This window comes from Fukomys damarensis, unplaced genomic scaffold (assembly GCF_012274545.1).
Source record: "Fukomys damarensis isolate Sample0158 unplaced genomic scaffold, DMR_v1.0_HiC HiC_scaffold_18, whole genome shotgun sequence".
Classification (NCBI taxonomy): domain Eukaryota; kingdom Metazoa; phylum Chordata; class Mammalia; order Rodentia; family Bathyergidae; genus Fukomys; species Fukomys damarensis.
In genome coordinates, this window is record NW_022900930.1 from 22,116,463 (window position 1) to 22,123,569 (window position 7,107).

Consider the following 7,107-nt stretch of genomic DNA (forward strand, 5'->3'; position numbering starts at 1 on the left):
GTGGCAAACTTGTTTTGTAAAGGACCAGCTGGCAAACATTTTAAGCTTTGTGAGCTATCTAGTCTTGCTCGCAACTGCTCAGCTGTTATTTTAGCACAAAAACAACCCTGGGTGATACATAAACGAATGAGTACGGCTGTGTTCCACTAAAACTTTATTTATGGGCACTGAAATTTGAATTGCATACGATTTTCATGTGTCACAAAATATTGTTCTTTTTTCCCCCAACCATTTAAAAATATAAAAACTGCTCTTGGTTCAAGGGCTGTACAAAAATAGGAAGTGCTTGGATTTTGCCTGTAAACTGTGGTGTGTTGACCCTGGGTAAAAGCATATGAGCAGGGAAAAGACGAGTCCTGGTGAAACAACAGAGGTAGGTAGGCAAGGGCAGACTACACGCAGAGGGAAGGTTCATAGGCCATGAAAGGGAGTGTGGATTTTTTTCTAATTGCTAGGAGAAATGTCCTCTGAGCGCTTTAAGCGAGAAAGTGACATGGTATTTTAATAGCTCTCAGGAGCATCTGAACAGAATGAACTACTGGGAAGCAAAAGTGAAAGCAGAAATAGCAGTAAGGAGCCTGCTCTAGTAGTCCAAGCAAAAAAGATCAAGCACTGAACTGAAAATTAGATCCCCAACCTCAAGGGAAAAGGCCTATCAGTATTATAATGGCTTAAACATCCAACAGAGAGGTCAGCACATACTCTATATTCAGTGAAGGTTCTGTTTTATTTCCTTCTTCTTTTGGTGGTAAAAGCCTAGAGAACTTGGCTTGGTCCAAATCTCTCACCAGTCTCATAATGTCATTAACAGTAAATAGACATATATTTAAATTTTGTTGACGACTGGCAGCATATGTGTGTCTGTGTGTGTGTGATGGTTAATTTTATGTGTCAACTTGACAGGGCTAAAGGAAGCCCTGATAGCTGGTACCATCATTATTTCTAGACAAGTCTGTGACTGTTTCTGAAAGAGATGAACATATGAATCGGTAGACTGACCAAAGGTCCGTCCCCCAGCGTGGGGAGTATTGTCCAATCTACTGAGGGAGGGCCGGAGTAAAGCATAAAGAGAAGAAGGGTAAATTCCACTTCCCTGTCCAATCTTCAGACATTAGCTCTTGCCCTTGGACGTCAGGCTCTTGAATCTTGGGCTTTCAGACTTGGACCAATATTTATTTCATCATCTTGCCAGGTCCTCAGGCCCTCAAACTTGGATTGATACCCCTGGTTTTCTTGGTTTTTCAACTTGCAGCTGGCACTGTGGGACTTCTGTACTCACTAGAACCATACCTGTCTTAAGTCTGTCTCTCTTTCTGTCTGTATATATAGCATATATGTGTATGTATATACACCCACACACATATACATATTACTAAATAGCATTAGGGCGTGAAAATATATATATATATATATATTCATTTTACTGAACTATATGAAATAGTTAAAAAATTTTCTGATTAAAGTTCATCACAATATCAAAATCATTGGATTTATTGTTACTCTGAAAATACACTTGGGTTTTTCTGTTATTCGTTGTTTTGGTTTTTTGTTTCCCGCTTCAGGTTTATTTGTACAAACAGCATAGGATACTAGTTCTATCACAAGTGGCAGTCTGGGCATCACATCAGTTCTCCTGTCCTCATATTGGTGGGCAGAGACCTTTAATATGGGGCTTGGCACCTTTTGGAGCCCAAGCAGAAGCTGGACTACAGGCACATACTTCCAGTTGTCTGGGTGAAAAACTATTTTAGCGCACAGGTATTCTGCCTGCATGACTATAAGCTAAACACCTGGATCTAAGATATTTTCTTAAGTTTTCACCAGATGTTTGATGTTATAGAATAGACATAGCCATGTAATTAAAGTACCTTGTGGGTGAATACTGTGTTAACAAATAACTGGAGGTTGCTTTTCTGTTCATCCCGAATGTGACCAGAAGTGAGTCCACCACCATCATTACATCAGCTGTCCACTAATGAATGCCCTGAGGCCCAGAAGAGTTCACTGCAGGTACTCATCGGGCGACGGTAACTTTTCCCTTTCATTCCTCAGAAATAAAAATGTCACAAGGAAATAGTTTTAAATCTATAGTTTCAGAGGCTGAAAGCTGCCTTGGAGATCTTATAAAATGCACATATTTCTTCCACATGTTGCTTTTAGGATTCCCCTTCTCATCCTCAATTTTTAGTTGATGAAACTAGTTTCATAACTCTACTGACACTCTCAATATATAATTCAACAAACCCTTGTTGTTTAAAAATGGAACTGTTTTGGACCATAGTACCAGATGAGTTTCTCAGATTGCTCTCTGTGTGGTGAGTGGATTTTTAAAAGTCTGAAAGCTTTTATTCACACACATGATCCTTTTTTGGTGTTACTCTGCTATTCTTTAAGGCAAATTGCACATCCCACTACCTGCTGGAAGCCTTTTCTTTGATAGTCCTTGCTATGCTTCATTATTTGCTATCTGTGTTTATTTTTGTTGTTGTTGCTGCTGTTGTTATAACAGAATATCGGGGTACTTTATAGAGGGAAGAGTTTTATTTAGTCCACAATTCTGGACATGTAAGAACAGAGCCAGAATCTGCTTGGCTCTGGTGAGGACCTCCTGGTTACATCACAATATGTCAGATGGCATCGTAGTGAGAATGCTTACAAGACAGATCACAAAGCAAGACAGGAAGCCAAAGGATTCAGGGGCCAGGCTTGTGTTTTTGTTTTTGTTTTTAATTGACAACCAACTCTGTTGGGAAGTAACCAGGTTTCCAAGGGAACTACATTAACTCCTTCCAAATGCGGCACACTTCAGAATCTAATCACTTCCACCAGTCCCCATCTCTGAAAGGTTCTACTACCTCAGCACCACCACACTGGCAATCAAATTTCCAGCATGTGAACATTTGGGGGACACACTCGAGCTACGTCCAAACCAGGGAACTATCTAATTGTTGTGCTTTGTGCTCGACTGAAGAAAGTGTGATGTTCGTGTAGTATCCATCTGTTTCCTGATGAATAATTGCCCAGAAGAGGTAGAGGAAACTGAAAGCATCCATTTTTTCCATGGTATATGAAGTTATGCCGTGGGCTTATGAGTAATGTTGAGCAGAAATGTATGCAGCACTTTGTTCTCAAAGTGTAGCCAGCAGACTAGACTCCGCCAGCAGCTGGCTTCCTTCCCAGTCCATCAGCCTGTCTAGAAGGCAGCCATGTTGGTCCTTTAAGGTGATGTAGAACTCAGCACAAGGACCTTTACAGAGGGAGTAAGACCCACCATGGCACAAGAGAAACCCTCCTTAGCCCTGTAGTTTTATACTTTGGGAAACTCTTGTCCACCAGGTTGTCGAGATATACAGACGTACTAAGATGAGCCCTTCCACCTGGAGAATAGACAGATGTCATGGGAACTGAAAAGACTGCCTATTTTGAAATTACCATGTGGGTCTGCTGGGTGATTTGGGGTCAAAAGACTCTTACCAGAAGACCCCTGAGGTGATGCAAACATAGTGGGCAGTCAAGAAATATCGATTTATAATTAATTGCTCGGGGAAGTTTATGTAGAAATATAAACACAGATGCAAGTACACACACATACACTACTTAATAAAGTGAAAATCAGAAATTAAAATTGTTTTCATTTTCTATTTAATTTTGTTTTCATTTTGTATTACACATCCTTTTCTCAACACATATAAGCGATCAGTGTTGATAACTTGGTATCTATACCTTCATCCTTTTAAATTCAAAGTTTTTAGAGTCACTCTTGTCTTTGCACAAGAAACCAAAATATGAAATTTCCTTGCACCCTAAACTTTACTGTGTGTGTTGGGGGGAGGGTTGAATCCAGGGTCTTTTCTGAGCTACGTCCCAGCCCTTTATTTTTTTAACTTTCAGACAGGTCTTACTAAGTCACTAAGTTGCTCAGGCTGGGCTAAAATTTGAGATCCTCCTGCCTCAGTCACCCAGAGTGCTGAAATTACAGGCATATGCCACCACCATACCCAGCCAACAGATACTCTTCTTTGTGGGTGTATAACATCCCACAGAATCAATCAACCAGTTTATTCAGTCACTCACTACTGACAGATATTCAAGTTTTTAAAAGTAATTTTCCCACTACAGATGTCTATAGTAGCCAAATGTTTGACTACAATCGTGTATTATTAATTTTAGAATATCATTAAATATATAGAAAAATATAAAAATAGAGATACACTATAAAGTCAAGAAACAGGTGTTAAATAGGCAGGTGAATATATGAAAGTGTTCCCTGGGACTAGGTTCCAAACCTTCATCTTACAGTAAAGATCTTTTCATTGTAGGCTTGTCTACCCAGGTACTCTGCAAGCACCCTGAGATCAGGAAGCAAGTCTCTTTTCTCCTTACTTCCTCCAAAATACTGAGCACAGTCCTGCTGCTTTGGAGAAGCAGTCCCAGACCCATATATTAGGTGTGCTCTCACAGATTCTTCTGAAAGTAGCTGCTTAAATGCAAATGAAATTTCTCCATATATACAATGTAATAAATGTGCATAGTCTCAGGCCGGCCCACTATTTTTAACCCAGAATGAAGGTAAACTACATACTTATAATATTGGTGTTTCCTGTTTCTGTGAGGAAAAAAAATGTGCTGCATTCCAAATGAGGATCTATCTTTTGTGTGCACACACATGGATTTCTGTGTGTGTGTGAGAGAATTTCCCTCATTGCCCAAAGGAGATGTTCTTCTCTTTCCTCTTTTGCTAATCTGGTTATATATGGAAGTCAAGCAAGCAAAATAGACAATATGATGAGTAAATATGAAAGTGCCAGAAAGAAAGCCAGAAGAACTAATTTAAACAAAAACTTCATTTTTCTTGAGTCCTCATTCATGTTTGAGATCTAAGAATTTGAACTTACTGCTTAGAATTTGCATGTAAGCTATATGAAATTTACAATTAGAAATTTAAAAATTCAATAATTTTTAAATTTAAAAATTATTTATACATTATTTTTATATTTCAGGAGCACTAAATTCCAAAGTTTGTTCATGTTCATTATATGTTCCTCTGAAGAGAAAATATTTGAACTACTAAAACAAAAATAAATTCTTTTGTAAATATTTTGATAAAAATCTAGGAGAAAGAGCATAGCATTTATAGGGGATCTTCTATGTCACTTGAAGGTAAATAAATTTTAAAATTCTCAACATATTATACTTTAAGATATCTTGGATGTAAACTTCAGTGCTTTCTTTTTTGAAGCACTATGGAAATAAACAGCTAAAAGTTAAAAGTAATTTATATATAAAAATCATAAGAGTATGAGAGTAAATTTCTAAAATCACTTATAAAAGTTATCTAAAATTTTATGACAAAAATAAAATCCATTCTCTAAAGTGGTAATTTTTTGATAGACAAAAACAAAAGCTACTCATAGTCTCATTAAAGGCAATCACTATTCATGTTCTGATGTAGTTCTCTTTAATTTTATGTATGATCATCTTTGTGGTCTTATCCTATACACCAATAAAATAAATATTCCTATCACACTTAAATTCATAATAAACAAAAATACCCACAAACAACAAAAGTATATATGTGGCCAGTTAAACAGAAGCATTGTGAGAGATGAAAGGGTTAGAGATGATGTTCTTCTAATTTCTCAATCAGGAAAAAAAGGTTTGTCATAAAGTGTCATAAAAGCATGACATCAACCACATATGCTGTGAAACATGGTCACAATTCTGCTGGTTCTATGCTGTTAGAAAGGTGAAGCGTTTTTGTCAAGATAGGAGGTGAAACAAAGAAAAACAGAGACAATTTGAGCACAACTCCATTTATGATGGACCCTTCCTGGCTCACCCAGTGTGAACTTGCTGAACTATAGGGCTTGCACAGCCTGTTGCTGGGCCTACCCACTTCCTTCCTTGGGTTGTATGTTGTATCAAAGCATGGCTGGTTGTTCTCCTTATTTATCTCTAATGATCTAAAAATGAAATAAGACCAACAGTATTTTTGGCTTTGATTTTTTTAAAGCATTAGAATCTTTTTTCTCATACGGCATTCCACTTCAACATGGAAAACGACCCTTCAAAAAAAAACGGAAAAAACTGGGGTTTTTTTTTTTTTTTTTTTTTTTTTGGTTTGAAAGGAGTGCAGCCTTAGAGCTAGGACCCAGTTTGAGGCTGAAAAAATATGTGATGAACTGTTAAAACTAGTATTACTTTTATTACAAAGCATTCAGAGAAAGCTATGAAGTTTTATTTATGCTAGTTTGCATGAAAAATCAATTTGGCAGAATCTATCATGTAAGGAGTGTTTTATTGAAAAAATAAAAAAGGCAAGGGCCCTCAGCACTAGAGCACTTGCCTAGCATGTTGAAGGCCCTGGGTTCAACCCCCAGCCCTGTAAAATAAAATGCATTTGAAGCAATTACAGCTTTGGAATGGATGTTGATTTTGTGGTGCTACAAATGGTGACACATCACTGTTCACACCAAACAGTCTGAGGAAGATAGTACGTGCCTGGAACCAGAGGTTGAATACATCTTTTTAAAATAACTGATAATCAATTTATTGAAAAACTTACCTTTGGCATCTGCACTGGTTACTTCTACTTTCATTCCTGGCTCAGTACTGATGGGAGTAAAATGCTTAACAATCTCATCGTGCAAGTCAATGAATTGCTTATGGATTCTCATCTGGGAAGGATCCCAGGTTTTGCACATATGGACAGCTTCATGAATTTGTGTGTTATCTTTCCACAGGGGCCATGATAATCTTCTCTGTATTGTTCCAATTTTAGCATATGTGCTGCCAAAGTGAGCACTGTATCTCCTTCTTAATGGAAAGGTGATTTTTATTCAGAAGGGGAAGCCATTAATTAAATTAAAGTCATTTATTTGTGGAGATGAAAAATCAGACCAAAAGTTAAAGGTGAGCAAACATTTTAGCTCAGGAATAAAAAAAATAGAATAGAGAGACTACATATAAATAACACTCTGTTGTCAGTAAATTCAACTGCAATAGGACTGTAGCTATCTCATTAAAAGAACAGTGGCAAATTCCTCTAAGAAATCGTCTCTTTAGAGTCCTCCCACTGCTTGTAGAATAAAACCCCAACTCCTCAAT

The 7,107-nt window shown here is 37.5% G+C and overlaps 1 non-coding gene across 1 annotated transcript; it reads right to left on the reverse strand.

The window, feature by feature from the left end:
• Positions 1–6,698: 6,698 nt before the first annotated feature.
• On the reverse strand, positions 6,699–6,805 carry LOC117286817. The gene has a single exon (XR_004517917.1). It is a non-coding gene; the product is annotated as a U6 spliceosomal RNA (small nuclear RNA).
• Between the last annotated feature and the right edge of the window lie 302 nt (positions 6,806–7,107).